General features: G+C 44.8%; 1 protein-coding gene across 6 annotated transcripts in view; it reads right to left on the bottom strand.

Annotated features, from left to right (window-relative positions):
• HELZ (helicase with zinc finger) overlaps positions 1 to 17,082 on the bottom strand; it is a 140,828-nt gene that overhangs the window by 115,508 nt on the left and 8,238 nt on the right. For all 6 annotated transcript variants that reach the window (XM_084748496.1, XM_084748495.1, XM_084748494.1 and 3 more), the window contains exon 3: positions 14,224 to 14,280. The gene's annotated coding sequence lies outside the window, so the exon portion shown is untranslated. The remainder of the gene's footprint in view (positions 1 to 14,223; positions 14,281 to 17,082) is intronic.

Genomic DNA, 17,082 nt, shown 5'->3' with positions numbered 1-17,082 from the left:
GCCAGCATCTGAATGCAGATGTTTGTGTGACAGGTGACTTACCAACTGAGCTTCCCCCAGCCCCTGGAGTTTTTAAATAAAAACAAAACATGGTTTTAAATGTTTATACTTAACATGTTAAATGTTAATACTTTTGTTTGTTTGCTTTTGTTTTCAAAACAGGATTTTTCTGTGTATTCTTAGCGTCCTGGAACTCGCTCTGTAGACCAAGCTGTAGATCCGCCTGCCTCTGCCTCCCAAGTGCTAGGTGAAAGGTGTGTGACCATCATGGTTTGTTTTGTTTTTAACAAATTAAGTATTTTAACATAAACTGGGCTTAGTGGAGCACCTCTATAGTCCTAGCACTTGGGGAAGCAGAGGCAGGCAGATCTATGGGAGTTTGAGGCCAACTTAGTCTACAGAGTCTAGGGCAGCCAAAGCTATATAGAGAAATCTGTCTCGAGGGGAAAGAAATAACATAAAAACTGTGTTATCAACTAACAAAATAATCCAACAAACAGATGACATCAGTCTTTGCCTGGTATCTGTTCAAACTCCCTGGGCTTCCCCTCTGAATGCTATGTAATTCCCAGTTGGGTTTAAGAGAGTTTAAATATTTCAGTTATGGTTTGATTTTATGTCCCTAATATATAAATGCATATTGATTTGGTAAAATCAATTATCAAATAAAAATCAAAAGTACTCATTTCTGTACTGTTATAGTAACTCTGCCCCTGACTTGAGACTAGCATTAGAGGCTAGTGAGGTTAGGAGCACTGCTGCTCTTCCAGAGGACCCAGGTTCAGTCCCCAGCACTGTCCTGGAGGCTTGCAGCCATCTGTAGCTCCAGCTCCCAGGGAGCCAGGGCCCTCTTCTCCTCTGCATGAGCACTGCACACATATGATACAGACATGCAGGCAAAACACCTATACACACAAAAAGTTAAATCTTAAAGAAAAAGAAAGCCATTAGAAAACAATCACTTGCAAGGCGGTGGTGGCGCACGCCTTTAATCCCAGCACTTTGGGAGGCAGAGGCAGGCAGATTGCAGTGAGTTTGAGGCCAGCCTGGCCTACAAAGCAAGTCCAGGATAGTCAAGGCTACACAGAGAAACGCTGTCTGGAAAAACCAAAAACAAACACACACACACAAAAAGAAAGAAAGAAAGAAAGAAAAGAAAAGAAAAGAAAACAATCACTAATTTGTGGCACACAGCAGAGTCGTCGGCAGAACTGGATGACAGTTGAGGCTGTAGAGACTGTCCTGTGGTTAAACAGCACCCCCAAGCCTCCACCCACTAACATCAGCAGCACATCTGCCAACTTATAATAATGAGGTGTCTCTAGACATTAACCAATGTCCTCCTAGGGAACTAAACCAGCCTCGGTCAGGAACCGACAGATAAGCACACAGACAGCAGAAAGGGTAAGGAACAGCAGGTCCAGCTGCTAGGGACACTGAGGCAAGAAAGATCCCAAGTTCAAGGATAACCTGGACAATTTAGTTAGACCCTGTCTCAAAATAAAGTAATTAAAAGGGGCCATCAAGCTGGGTGTGGTGGCGCACGCCTTTAATCCCAGCACTCGGGAGGCAGAGGCGGGCAGATTGCTGTGAGTTCGAGGCCAGCCTGGTCTACAAAGTGAGTCCAGGACAGCCAAGGCTACAAAGAGACCCTGTCTCGAAAAACCAAAAAAAAAAAAAGGGGGGGGCATCAAAACAGTCCACCAGGTAAAAGAGCTTAAGGGCAGAACTGACTTTGATACCTGGGACCCACACAGTGGAAGGCGTCATCTGCAAGCTCTCTTCTAACCTAAGCAAATATAATTTAAAAGTATTTTTACCCGGAGCTGCACAGAAAAACCCTGTCCCTTTAAGAAGAAGGAGGAGGAGGAGCAAGAGGAGGAGGATATTTTTAATTATGTGTATGAGGCTCATGTGTACGTATGAGTGCAGGGACACTTGGAGGCCAGAGGTGCTGGATTGATAGGAGTTACAGGAGGTAGTGAGATGGCCAATGTGGGTTCTGGGAATTAAACTCAGGTCCTTGGGAAGAGCAGCAAACGCTCTTAACCCTGAGCCATCTCTCAGCCAGTGTTTGGGATTCTGAGACAGGGTCCGGTTTACAATCAAGAACCGTCTCTGGCCAGTCATGGTGGCACACAACTTTAATCCCAGCACTTGGGAGGCGGAGGCAAGCGGATCTCAGTGAGTTCGAGGCCAGCCTGGTCTATGGAGTGGGTTCCAGGACAGCTAGAGCTGTTACAAAGAGAAACCCTGTCTCGAAAACAAACAAACAAAACAAAACAAACAAACAATAAACAGTAAGAAGAGTTGGCATGGTGGCGCATGCCTTCAATCCCAGCACTTGGGAGGCAGAGGCGGCGCATCTCTGAGTTTGAGACTAGCTTCGCCTGCAAAGCCAGTTTCAGGACAGCCAGAGCTGCATAAAAGAGAGATCTTGTCTAAAAATGACCAAAATAACAATAATAAATAGGAGGAAGAGGGGGTGGGGGGAGGGGGGAGAATGAGGAAGAAGAAGAATGAGAAGAAGAAGAAGAAGAAGAAGAAGAAGAAGAAGAAGAAGAAGAAACAAAACATTATTAGCCATTACAGAAATGCAAATTAAAGCCATGATTAACTATCAAACACACTTCCTAGAATAGACGAGTACAGGTTAGCAGTTAAGAACACTTGCTGCTCTTCCAGGGACAAAAGTTTGGGTCCTAATGTGTACATATCAATCTAGGCGTCCTGCATATTCCTATAACCTTGGCCCCACAGAAAACTAAGACAGGAGGATCTCTAGGGCTTGCTGGCTTCCAGCCTACCTGGGAAGACATGAGTCCCCAGCTTAGGACAGATTCTGCCTCGAAAGGAACAGAAGGAGAATGACAGCACCTGCACCTTCTTCTGACCGCACACACGTGCGCGCGCTCACCCACTGACGTTCATGTCTCAACAACACCTCTTGTTCTATTCAGCTTCCCCAAGATGATGAGAACCACACTCAGACAAAAGCCAGTGAATAAATGTCTACAGTCGCCCTACTCAGAGTCGCTAACAACAAAACTCAAAATGTCCTCCAGCAGTGAATGAGTGAGCAACCTGCAGCACTCCCACAGTGGGAAACTACTCGGGGGTGAAACAGAGTAGACTACAACAGCCTGGGTGAGGCCAGCGCTCAGTGGGTAAACGTGCTCGCCATCAAACTGGAAGTCCTCAGTTACAGCCCCAGAACCCACACGGCAGAAGTTACCCTCTGACCTCCGAATGCAAGCAGGCACGCACACACACATATACACATAGACACATAAAGAACAGCAAACACACTAATAAAAAGCAGAAAGCAATCATAAAGTCTGCATTACTGTATTGAAATGGAAGTTTCGGTTTCTTTGTGAACTCAACTGTGTTATGCAAATATGTTTTTGTTTTAATACCAAGTGTGGGATTTTAGTTTGAGCTTTAGCTTGTCCACACCTGTTAATTGTCTCATATGGGGCGTGGCCTTCGCCAGCTGGTAACGGCTTCCTCATGCAGCATGGAGAGGGGCGTAGTCTAGGACTCTGACAACATAAATAAGAGCTCAGAGAGAGTGTGTGGAGGTGTGCCGTGTTAGCGTGAGGCATGTAGCAGCCGGGAGAAGTAAAGGGGGCCCCCTCCCCACCAATCTTTTTTCTCCTATATAGAGTTGGGAGGTTGGAAGGGAGATTGAATTTTCAACACTCCAAATAAAGTAGAGTTTAAAAGAAAGAGCACTACACTGTCTAGTCACAATGACAAGCCAGAGGAAACACAATTATAATAGGACAGCATGAGTGAGCCTCAGGGATGGCTCTGTACTTAATACTAACTGTATACTGACATCTCCATAAACCGTATGTACATTAAACTAACAAAACTACTCATGAAAAGGAAGTTTTTGCTAGGAACGGTGGCACATGCCTTTAATCCCAGAGCTTGGGAGGCAGAGGCAGGCAGATCTCTGTGAGTTTAAGGCCAGCCTGGTCTACAGGTCTAGTTCCAGGACAGCCAAAGCTACATGGAGAAACCTTATCTCAAAAAACAAAAATTAAAAATTAAATAGAAACAGAGTATTAATAATACCAATACAGGGCTGGAGAGATGGCTCAGTGGTTAAGAGCACTGCCTGTTCTTCCAAAGGTCCTGAGTTCAATTCCTAGCAACCACATGGTGGCTCACAACCATCAATAATGTAACCTGATGCCCTCTTCTGGCCTGCACAGGTACATGCAGACAACACTGTATACATAATAATAAATAAATCTTTTTTAAAAAATACCAATACATTAAAAATAATAAAATAAAGATAAATCTTAGTGTCACAGTTGGAATCCTTTAGAAACTGGGGAAAAAACCAGATACAAAATAAGTGGGTTATTTATAAACAAAAGGTGCTTGCATTTCCCTTCCTCTTCCTTAGGTTGAAGAATACAGCCTGGGAAGGACCAGCTCCAAACACACCAACTGTTGAAGGTCATCTAGTACAAAACACAGGATGCCTCTGAAGAATGCCACCGTAGCTAGATGGCTGTTTTGGGTCCAAAGTAAATACTGGAAGAAAAATGAAGCCAACAGTGTACCACAGTGCAGCTAGCAGACACCAGATAACAGGAAGCCAAGTCTGTGGCAGCAGCAATGATCAGCAGACCTCCTTAAAATCAAGTCATGAATCTATTCTCGTTTCCTTGAGAAGCCTTGGACCTCTCTGCTCTGTTGACCAGGTGGGCTCCAACTCACAGTTCCCAGAATCCATGTAAAGTTGTGCAGTTATAATCCTAGCCAGGGTAAGCAGAGGTATAGGACCCCTTGGGCTTGCCTGCCAGCCGATTAGTGAGCTCTGGCCTGTGAGAAACCTTGTCTCAAAAGAAACTAAGAGGGCCGGAGAGATGTCTCAAAGGTTAAGAGCACTGCCTGCTCTTCCAAAGGTCCTGAGTTCAATCCCCAGCAACCAAATGGTGGCTCACAACCATCTATAATATGATCTGATGCCCTCTTCTGGCCTGCAGAGGTCCATGCAGGCAGAACACTGTATAATAATAAATAATCTTAAAAAACAAAAAACAAAAATGGGCCTGACGTGGTGGCAGGCAGAGGCTGGCGGGTCACTGTGAGTTTGAGACCAGCCTGGTCTACAAAGTGAATAGCCAAAGCTACACAGAGAAATCCTGTCTCAAAAAAAAAAAAAAAAAAAAAAAAAAAAAAAAAACAACCAACAACTACTAAGAGCCAGGTGTGGTGGCGCATGCCTTTGATCCCAGCACTTGGGAGGCAGAGGCAGGTAGCTCGCTGTGAGTTCAAGGCCCGCCTGGTCTACACAGCGAGTCCAGGACAGCCAAGAAACCCTGTCTCACAAACCAAAAAAAAGAAAGAAAGAAAGAAAAAGAAAAAGAAAGAAAGAAACTAAGATAGAAAGCAACTGAGGAGGACCTCCAACCCTTCACAAGTGTGTACACACTACACATGCAAACACACACACAGATACAAAACTAACCGGTTGCATTCCTTACTCTAACCTCTCTTGTCAGTGTGACCACAGCGCTCTTTCATCTCAAAAGCTCTCCCTCCTTTATCTGATTAGAGACAGGATTTAAAGGGCAAACAGCAACAGTGATCAAACTCCAGGAGCCAACAAATGTCGTCACTCGAAACTCAGGACAATTTTCACATCTGCCTTCTATCTTCCCTCTATCAACACAAGCTGCCTACTGCACAATTAAAGGACCGGTGTGCACTTGTAAAGGGTGTTCTAGTCACTATCCTCTCTTCTTCCACTGAAATTCCTAACAGCCATCACTGACTCTTCTCTTTGGGGTTGGGGGGTGGGGGGTCAGTACTATAAATAAACAAGAAAGGCACAGAAGAACTTAAAGGACAAAATAACATGCAAGGCTCTTGGGGCTGAGGGGTGTGGCTCAGCTGGTACAATGCCTGCCTAGCATACACGGGTTTGAGTACCAACATCATTGGATGATGACACATGCCCGTAATCCCAACACTCAGGAGGTGGAGGCAGGAAGACGAGACGTTCAAAGGCATTCTCAGCTACACAGCAGAATTCAGGGCCACCCTGGACAAAGTCTCGCACAGGGCTGGTACTGGGACCCACATGGCGGAAGCAAAGAACCAACGCCTGCCACACTGTCCCCTGACCTGCACCTGCCCACATGTATGCATACATGTAAGCACACTCACATATATACATATGCACAAAAACAATAAATGTAAAAGCTTATTAATAACTGGATTCTAGTCATATTAAACAAAAAATGTTAATTAATAGATTTGGTCATACTAATTTTTTTTTAACATTGGCGTTCTGCCTCCATGTGTGTCTGTTGAGGGTACCAAGTCCCCTGGAACTGAAAATACAGATATCTATGAACTGCCATCTGGGTACAGGGATTTGAACCCAAATCCTTTTGGAAGAGCAGCCAGTGTTCTTAACCACTGAGACATCTCTCCAGTCCCATTATTAAATATTTTTAAATTTCTTTACAAAACAAAGAATATTAACATTCTAAAGAGAAGAACTACTAGAAAAAAATTGAAATCCACTTTTTTAAAAACTAGTAATGTGCCTACAGTTTGCCTGTGGGATTTCCAGTATTAGCCTAAGACTATATTACAAAGTCAGTGAGCTATGACCACAGAAAGAAAGTTCTGCTGAGCAGCACAGCCTGGCAGACACAGCAGAAAGCATGAGGTGGGCCAAGACACAGTGTATTGGGACTAGCCTGGCCAGCCCCACTCACCATGTGGTACAACTTTTAGGCTTCCTCTGGGAGAAAAAGTTAAGAGCCACTATACCCCCACCCCCCAGAGGACACAGGATTCCAAGATGCCCACCTAGCAATACCCAGAACTCATTTCCTGCCACCTGGGCCACTCACAATCTAACTTTCTCAACCCAAGTGCAGCCAGGCCTTAGGCAACCAGGCTACCCTGCCCACAGCTTTCTTCCCAGCTTCTCTCTGTACCTACCGACATCCTGTCCTCCTTTCAGGGGCCACCTCAAACCAGCTGCCTTCCTACAGAACTACTGAGCCTCTCATATCTACCACCTTGGACTATATACAGTATGTAAGGTACTTGTCTACCCAACACTGCCTCTTATATGAACAGACTCATGATTTCTGCCATTTTTATCCCCTTTTACACTCGGAAAAAGAAAGGAAAAAAAAATGAAAATAAAATAAAAGGGTCAGAGAGACAGGCCTGATGATCTGAGTTTCCTCCCCTGGACCCACATGGTGGAGGAAGAGAACTGACTCCCATTCGTTCTCAACAAACTGTCCACTGTCACATACGCACAGGCACACATGCAGGTGCACACTTACACAATGATAGTGTAAAAACAATCTTTTTTAACTGCTAACCATACAAGAAACATTAGAAGAGACTAAACTTCTGAAAGAAAATGAGAAGAAATCAAGTTTATCAACGACCTTCCATTTTGCATTCCCTCTTGCACAAAGTGGTAATGCTTCTAAACTCCAAATGCATCTCTTCTGGCCTGCAGATGTACATGCAGGCAGAGCACTGTATACTTCATAACAAATAAATAAATCTTAAAAAAGAAAGAAAGTCAGTCCCGGGAGAGGGAGAAAGGGAGAGAGGGAGGGGGGAGAGAGAGAGAGAGAGAGGGAGGGGGGGGGAGAGGGATCTGCTGAGACGTAAATAGTTAATAGTAACCTAGCAATGATGTTCCTTAGGTCTGACAAAGGTGCCTTGGAAATGGGACAAGCTAACTGTGGAGGAAGCTGGATGTTGCTTACATGAGGACTGCGGTTGCATCTGCACCTCCTCTGTAAGTCTGAAATTACTCCAGATGCTTATTAAAAGTACAAATGGGAAGCTCTGAGTGGTACAGTTGTAGTTTCTCTCAATTAATCTGTACTTTACAATTCTCAACAAGGAGCAAGTTTTATTATGGCAAAAATAAAAAGGCTTAGCGTCTCAGGAGACCTAACACAAGGGAGGCAACAAGAAATTCTGCAGTTGCTTTCCTTCCCTTCGGGTGGGTTATTCCTCCTCCTGTGTAGCCTCGCCACTTGGGTTCTTTCTCACTTTTCCTTTAACTCTAAGATCGGGGCTGGACTGATGGCTCCGTGGTTAGGAGAACTTGCAGAAGACCTGCCTTCAGGACCTGGCACTCACATGGCAGCTCAACCGTCTAGTTCCAGGGGATCTGGTGCCCTCTTCTGACCTCCACGGGCACAGGTAGGCACACGGCGCACAGATATGCACGCAGCCAAGACGCTCTCACACACACACACATACACACACACACACATAAAGCAAATAAACCTAAAAAAAAAAAATGTAATGGTCTGGAAGAGCAAGGCCAAACCATGCTCCTTTCCTTACAAGCAAAGTCCGGGTGATAGAGTCACTTCCGGCTCGGGGTTTGCCGCAGGTGAAGGTGCGGAGGAGCCGGCAGTCGCACGCCTCCCCCCACATTCTTCCATCCACAAGCTTGCATAAGAAGGTCTAAGTTAAAAACGCATCATTCGCTACACTGTAGCACCGTAGCCCTGGCGCTGGGGTGAGGACCTCCGTGTTTCTAGGGTGAGGCACAGAAACAAGTGCTCCACAGACAGACCCTCTCCACATGTCTGCTTCTCCAGGCTCCCAATCACAGCCTCACCTGACCTAAGACACCGGATCCACTGTACCTGCCTTCTGTCCCCGCCCACCAGTCACCGCCTCTCCCCATCAGTCTTCAAAATACTTCCTACATCCACTACTACTTTCCAAAACCAGCAACTCAAGCTCCCGTCACCCTTCACTTCACTATCATGAATCCGACTAGTCTCTGACCCCCTCACCCTCCTGCCTCCCAACCCATCCCCTCACAGTCCTGACTGCAGGGGGCATCACGTCCTACTCTGTTCCATTCCTCTCTCAGGATGCATGTAATTAGGATTTGCTCATCGTCTTCATGGGATTTACATGCACCCCTTCAGGCTGGAATGTTCCTCAGTATCCCCAAGAAGGCTGCATTATCCCCCGTCAAGCCCCCCAAGGATTTCATCCAAAGCTGCTCTAAGTCTGGACCTCACTCTTTCCTGTTCTTTCATGTCCTGATACCTCTATTCTCTTTACAAGACGGATAGTTCCTTTCCAGCAGGGACTACACTTCCCTCTGCTCCCAACTCTTACAACAGTTTCTCAAAGAGTGTGCTGAGGCACAGCGCGCCATGAAGGACTGAGGGATGTCCTGCCCCCGTGGTGTCCTCGGCCACAGGGGCAGCAGAAGCCTAAAGCCCTAACTGATTAAATTCAAGCTCACAGCTGGGCATGGCGGCTGGCGCACGGCTTTAATCCCAGCATTCAGGAGGCAGAGGCAGATTGGATCTCTGAGTTCGAGCTCAGCCTGGTCTACAAAGTAAGTTCAGGACAGTCAGGACTACAAGAGAAATTCTGTTTCGAAAAAAACAAAAAAGTTCAATTCCCAGCAAATGGTGGCTCACAACCATCTATAATGTAACCTGGTGCCCTCTTCTGGCCTACAAGTGAACAAGCAGACAACAATATATACATAATAATAAAAATAAATAAAAAGGAAAAGAAAAAACCAAAATAATAAATAAATAAATTCAAACTTGCCTCCTTCACCCCAGAGCATTCCTTCATGATAACGGAAGCACTCGCAAGATGCAGCCCTGTGGTACCAGTGTCCAATAAGTACCTGCTAAGGCGAATACTGGAATCACCAACTGTCCCCCTTCAACCACAACGCCCAATTTTACGTACCCACTCAGACTACAGCCTCATTACAAGCTGTTCCACTGAGGCGTCTGGCTATCTTCCTGTCCGTTATCTATAGCTGCCTATACTTGCCTTACCATGCAAAGCCCACACTGACTTTGATTGCATAACAATACAAGAGAAAAGGATAGGCTGGGCGTGGTGGCGCACGCCTTCAGTCCCAGCACTCCAGAGGCAGAGGCAGGTGGATTTCTGTGAGTTCCAGGCCAACCAGGTCTACACAGGGAGTCCAGGACAGCCAAGACTACACAGAGAAATCTTACCTTTAAAAAAAAAGAAAGAAATGGGGGCTGGAGAGGTGGCTCAAAGGTTAAGAGCACTGACTGCTCTTCCAGAGGTCCTGAGTTCAATTCCCAACAATCACATGGTGGCTCACAACCATTTGTAATGTGATAGGATGCTGTCTTATAGGCAGAGCACTGTATACATAATAAATAAATCTTTAAAATAAATAAAATGTTAAAAAAAAGAAAAAATAAATAAAAGAACAAAGATGAGTCAAAATAGTTAAACATAAATTTAAAGATCAATGAGATATAAGAGCTATTTTATACTAAAATTTATACTAAATCAGAAAAAGGGATGTTTACAGGAAAATGGAATTCCATCCTACTTATAGTGCAACAGGAACATCTGTATTTGCTGTTAGTCCAAACTGGCATGACATCATTGGTGCTACTGTCAAACAATACATCAGAATCCATAAAAACATGCATTAGTTGGGTGTGATGGCATATGCCTTTAATCCCAGCACTTGGGAGGCAGAGGCAGGTGGATCTCTGTGAGTTCAAGGCCAGCCTAGTCTACTAAGGAGTTCTGGACAGCCAAGGCTACACAGGGAAGCCCTGTCTCAGCAGAAAAACAACAATAACAACAACAATATGCATTAACATAAATATCCTTTTACTCCAAAATTTATCCTAGAGATACAGTCAGAAGATATGTGTGTGTATATGCACACATACATATACACACATACATAAATATATTTTTCCACCTATGGATGTAGATTAAAGAATTAACTGGATGGAGAGATGCCTCAGAAATTATGAGCAATGGCTGCTCCCCGAGAAGTCCTGAGTTCAATTCCCAGCAACCACATGGTGGCTCACAATCATCTATAATGTGCTCTGAGGACCTCTTCTGGTGTGCAGGTGTACGTGCAGACAGAATACTCATACATAAAATTTTTTAAATAAATCTTTTTTTAATGGAGAGCTGAAAACCAGCCAGTAGCATAAATAACTAATGCAAAAAGACAGATGTTGATAGACTTGGCAATGCAGTTCAGCTAACAGTACTTGTCTACCATGCACAAAGCCCTGGGTTCAAGTCCCAGTACCACATTAACTGTCATGGTACCTACACCTGTAATCAGGAGAAGGAAGCAGGAGAGAAATTCAAGGTCATGCCAGATAGATAGTCTAGAGCCAGTCTAAACTGGATAAGATTATTTCTGCAAGATTTGCATGTGTAAATTAAAATTGTGAAATTTATTTTATTTTTCTTTGTTTGTTTTTTGAAATAGGGTTTCTCTGAGTAGGTCTGGCTGTCCTAGACTTGCTCTGTAGACCAGGGTGGCCTCCAACTTGGAGATCTGCCTGCCTTTTTGCGAGCCCCTCCCCCTACCCCCAGTCATGGGACTAAAGGCATGCAACACTACATTCAGCTTAAAATTACAAAATTTTTAACATGAAATGTTCATCAACACTTACTAAGTTTTTAAAGCATCAAATTATTACATATCATAATTTGCAGTATGAGTATTTTGAAATGGAATGTCCAAAAGAAAATCAAGTGTTTCTAGGTAATAAACACAAACATTGAATAATTTCAATACTAAGAAAGGTCCAGGGATGGCAACGATGGCTTCACGAACATGCTCTGCTTTTGCAACAGACCAGAGCTCTGTTCCCAGCAGCAGTGTCAGGTGGCTGACAATGGCCTGTGACCCCAGCTGCAGCATGCTGGCTTTCAGATCCGGGACGGGCTGCTGAGGCTCATATTTAACATACCTCTATCTAACTTCATATTCTGCCCCTAATATATATATATATTCCACCATCCTGCCAGGTCCAGGTGTTTCGAGATCTACATCTGGAACGCAGGAGCTCCCGTCTAGCCCCACAGACTGCTTCAACTGGGCCTGCACTTTCCCAGCTGTTCCCACAGACCCTGGACAACAAGTAAAACAGCCTGCTTGCTCGTCCTGGACTTGGCCAACATGGCAGCTTCTTGCCCTCCCCACCATCACTGACGCCCCAATGTTAGCAAGAAGTAGTCAAGACAATTATGTAGCCCATTAATGTATTTCTCAGACCATAAGACACACCTGACCATAAGACACACCCAGTTTTTATAGCAGTAAACAAGAAAAACAGTAATGGGACCATAAGACACACCATAATCCACCCCCCAACTTTTGGGAGGAAAAAGTGTGTCTTACCGTCTGAAAATTATGGTATGCATTTATTATCAACAAAAGGCTAGACTGTTGGGTTTCAGATCTGGGACAAGCAGCTGAGGTGCATATTTAACAAACCAGAGTGGACCTGGTCTCCGTGTTTTCCCAGCATCCCTCAGTAGTCCCTATCTGTTATGGGGCATGGCTGGCACACCCTGCCCTCTACCCTGAACTTTCCAGCCCAGGGGCAGGAGCTTCCCTATAGACTCCAGACATTTTGGTACCCTGGCTCTCTCCACATTTTCTCTCTCCCTGCACGCACTCACTCTTTCTCTCTTTTTCTCTTCCCCTTCCTCCCTCTCTCCCCCAACCCCATTCCTTGAGGCAGGTAAACCCGACCAAGAGCTGCCTTTGTGCTTTAATCTGCCTTGAATTGGCTCATTTCGTCAGCAGAGAAAGGCTATTACCAAGGATCTGTCACACACACATACGTGTGCGCTCCTTGTCGGATGACCATGGTTACCTCCACCTCGGTTTTCTTTCCCTCCCCGCCCCCTCCCCCCCCCCCAAACAGGGTCAAGCCTCCTGCTTCGGCCTTCCTAACGCTGAGTCAGGAACAACCCATCATGCCAATTTTTATTAGATTTTAAAACAGTCTCAGGGTGGCCTGGGATTCCCCATACAATCCAAGAGTCTTTAGCTAGCAACTCTCTAGTCTTCCCGAGTACTGAGGTTTCAGGCATGAACCCCTCTGCCAATCTTTTTTCTTTTTAGTTTTTCAGACATGTTTTCTCTGTGTAGCCCTGGCTATCCTAGAACTCGCTTTGTAACTCAGGTTGGCCTCCAACTCCAAGAGATCTGCCTGCCTCTACCTCCTAAGTGCTGAAATTAAAAGTATGAGCCAACACAGCCTGGTCATCTTAGTTTTCTCCTTTTTTTTTTTTTTTTTTTTTTGGTTTTTTGAGACAGGGTTTCTCTGTGTAGCCTTGGCTGTCCTGGACTTGCTTTGTAGACCAGGCTGGCCTCGAACTCACAGTGATCCGCCTGCCTCTTCCTCCCGAGTGCTGGGATTAAAGGCGTGAACCACCACTCCCGGCTCTCATCTTAGTTTTCAATGACCAATAATTCATCTCAAATAAGCTTCCAATCATCTCCACGAAGACAAATCACACAAAACCCACACATACTCAATTGACAAAGGACAACAACCATGTGTTAATGTAATTAATGACTAAGGAGCCACGCCCACAAGTTACTGTAAACTTGAAAAGTATACAAGCTTCCTGTGTTCCCGTCAGAGGAGTTGAAAGAACACTGTGCTGACTCAGCAGGGACAGTTGCAGTTAAAAGAGACTCATGGTGGCGCACACCTTTAATCTCAGCACTTGGGAAGGAGAGGCAGGAGGATTACTGTGAGTACTATTATTTTGTATATTTAGAAAATTAGGGGCTGGAGAGATGGCTCAGAGGTTAAGAGCAATGGCTGCTCTTCCAAAGGTCCTGAGTTATATTCCCAGTAACCAAATGGTGACTCACAACCATCTGTAATGTGATCTGGTGCCCTCTTCTGGCCTGGGGGGTGTAAATGCAGGTGGAATACTGTATACATAATAATTAAATAAATCTTTAAAAAAAAAAAAAAGGCCAGGCATGTTGGCACATGCCTAGAATCCCAGCACTTGGGAGGCAGTGGCAGGCAGATTGTTGTGAGTTCGAGGCCAGCCTGGTCTACATAGTGAGTCCAGGACAGCCAAGGCTACATGATGAAACCCTGTCTCAAAAACCAAAAAAAGAAAAGAAAAGAAAGTTAGCTGGGAGTGGTGGCACACACCTTTAACCCCAGCACTCAGGAAGCAGAGGCAGGCGGATCTCTGTGAGTTCAAGGCCAGCCTGGTCTACAAAGTAAGTCCAGGACAGCCAAGGCTTCACAGAGAAACCCTGTCTCAGAAAAAAAAAATTAGTAAAAGGAGAAAGATGAGACGAGGTCTCCCTCCTGTGTCTTCTTCAGGAATTGCTGAGTGTTCTCCTCAGGCATCTATACTCACCTGCAGCTCACTGCACTGGGGACCACCCAAACAGCCCATCAGAGCTCTTTATACTTTCTGAAAGAGAGAAAAAAAGCTTTTAAATACCACAGATTGCCAGCTACGCTGGTACACCTCTAATCTCTAATCCCAGTGCTCGAAGGACTAAGGCAGGAGAATCTCTATACGTCAATACCGTCTCCAAAAAATACACAACAAAGTGACAACAACGACTAGCTACTGATGTACCATTTCAGAAGCAGCTGTATCCACCACTCACAGCATCTGGCCTTTCTGCACTCAATCTGATGTAGCAGACTAGCCATGGACCAAAAGGCCTGACACAAGCCTCTAGAGAGAAAAGCTTTCACGCTCCTATACTGAGTTGTGTGACCTTGGGCAAGGCAGTTCTCCAGGCCTACATTTCCTCATCTGGAAAATGGAAAAGTTAGGGAGCACAGTGCTTGCCTAGCATTCATAAAGTCCTGAGTCCAATACCTGGAACTGGCATGGTGACACATGTCTATAATCCCAGTACTCAAGAAGTGGAGGCAGGTGGACCAAAGGTCCAAGGTTGGGGATGGAGAGATGGCTCAGCACGTAATGCTCATGCAGAGGACCAGGGATTCCCAGTACACAGGAGTGGCTCACATCTTTTGTAACTACAACTCCAAGGGATGCAGAGCACTTTCTGTCTCCAAGAACATCAGACATGCATGTAATACACATACATGCAGATAAAATATTCATATACATAAAATAAATATAAAAAATGTTTTATTAAAAAATGTTTTGGGCTGGAATGATGGCTCAGTGGTTAAGAGCGCCACTTGCTCTTCTAGAGGTCCTGAGTTCAATTCCCAGCAACCACGTGGTGGCTCACAACCATCTGTAATGAGATCTGATGCCCTCTTCGGCACACAGCAGAACACTGCATGTGTAATAAATAAGTATTTAATAATAATGATGAAGACGATGATTGACAGACAGTGGTGGTGCACATCTTTGATGCCAGCATTTGGGAGGCAGATGCCGGCCTGATCTACAGAGTGAGTTCCAGGACAGCCAGGGCTACACAGACCTTGTCTCAAAACACACAAAATAATTAAACAAAACAAAAAATAAATGGTCAACAAACCAAAACTTTCTCCAGCCTGACCACAAGACTAACTGTCTAAGTGTTCAGACTGTCACTAACGCTTCACGTCTCCGCAGAGCAGAACAGGCATCCAGTATCTGTCTGGATTTCTCACTCAACTTCTGCCGTCGCCATATACTTTAGGATCAGAGGGGTCTTCCAAAAACTAAATGACACCCAGCTGTTTGCCAAAGCCATGCAGGAGACCAGAACTAGAGATGAAGGAAGAACGGGCCATGGGGGAGAGGGTGACATGACAGTGTTTGTTTTCAACCTTGTTCTTTTTAGTACACATTTTGTCTGTGTAAATGTCATAGACATGTGCAGTTACCCACAGAAGCCAGAAGACCAGGAGTTACAGGCAGGTGTGAGCCACCTAATGTGGGTGGTGGGTACTGCACATATATATATACACATATACATATATATATTTGAGTATATACATACACACTCACATATATATACACACATATACTCAAGCGTAGCTCAATTTAACTTACCATATGCATGCATGATTTCTGTGTAATTTTTTAGACTATATTATTTATAAATACACCTGACAGACTTGTGTTTACAAGAACGCTTCCACCATAAGGTATATTTCCACAAAGGAAAGTGAAAAAGCAAATTCAGACATGATAAGACAACTGAAGCCGGGCGTGGTGGCGCACGCCTTTAATCCCAGCACTCGGGAGGCAGAAGCAGGTGGATCACTGTGAGTTCGAGGCCAGCCTGGTCTACAAATTGAGTCCAGGACAGCCAAGGCTACACAGAGAAACCCTGTCTCGAAAAAACAAAAACAAAAAAAAAACAAAAAAAAACAAAACAAAAGACAACTGAAAGTACAGCACAAAAATAAAGCTCAGTCACTCTTACTTCAAAGCAGTCAGAGCAAAGACGGGATGAGGATGAAAGGGGGGTTCAGTGGGTAAAGGCACTCACGGCACAAGCCTGACGACCTGAGTTCAACCTATGGATCCCATGGAAGGCGGAAGCACTGAGGAAACTCCACAAGGTCGTCCTTTAGCTTCCGCACATGCACATGCACACTAAAACTTTTAATTAGCTATACATGTGTCACACACACATACACACACACACACACACACACCAAATCAGGTTTTTTTTATTCAAAAGCAAGACAAATTCCTGTTTTGCCAGACTTCCTAATCTTTGCTAAGGCTTTTGATTTTTAAATTGGAAACTCTCAATTACTTTCAGATAACTGAAACATAACAAATATTTGATGTAAATATAACATATAAGTACTTACATATATTACATATGCAAGTAGACTTCATGCTCTATCAGTGATAGTCTTAAAAATAGACTACTGGCCGGGCGGTGGTGGCACATGCCTTTAATCCCAGCACTCGGGAGGCAGAGACTGGTGGATCACTGTGAGTTCCAGGCCAGCCTGGTCTACAAAGCGAGTCCAGGACAGCCAAGGCTACACAGAGAGACCCTGTCTCGGAAAAAAAAAAAAATAGACTACTGGGCCAGACATGGTGGCGCACGCCTGTAATCCCAGCACTCGGGAGACAGAGGCCCATGCGTGGATCTCTGTGAGTTCGAGGCCAGTCTGGTCTACAAAGCGAGTCCAGGGTAGCCAGGGCTACACAGCGAAACCCTGTCTCAGAAAACCAAAAAATAAAGAAGGAAGAGAAAAAGGAGGAGAAGACAACCGCCAAGGACAGCTGATTATCAGAGTCAGGATTCTCAAAAGCATTATCTCAGCCAGC

This window comes from Acomys minous (assembly GCF_964271855.1).
Source record: "Acomys minous genome assembly, chromosome: 12".
NCBI classification, from domain to species: Eukaryota; Metazoa; Chordata; class Mammalia; order Rodentia; family Muridae; genus Acomys; species Acomys minous.
The sequence above is the reverse complement of the archived record's forward strand: the minus strand, read 5'-3'. Positions and strand labels throughout refer to the sequence as shown.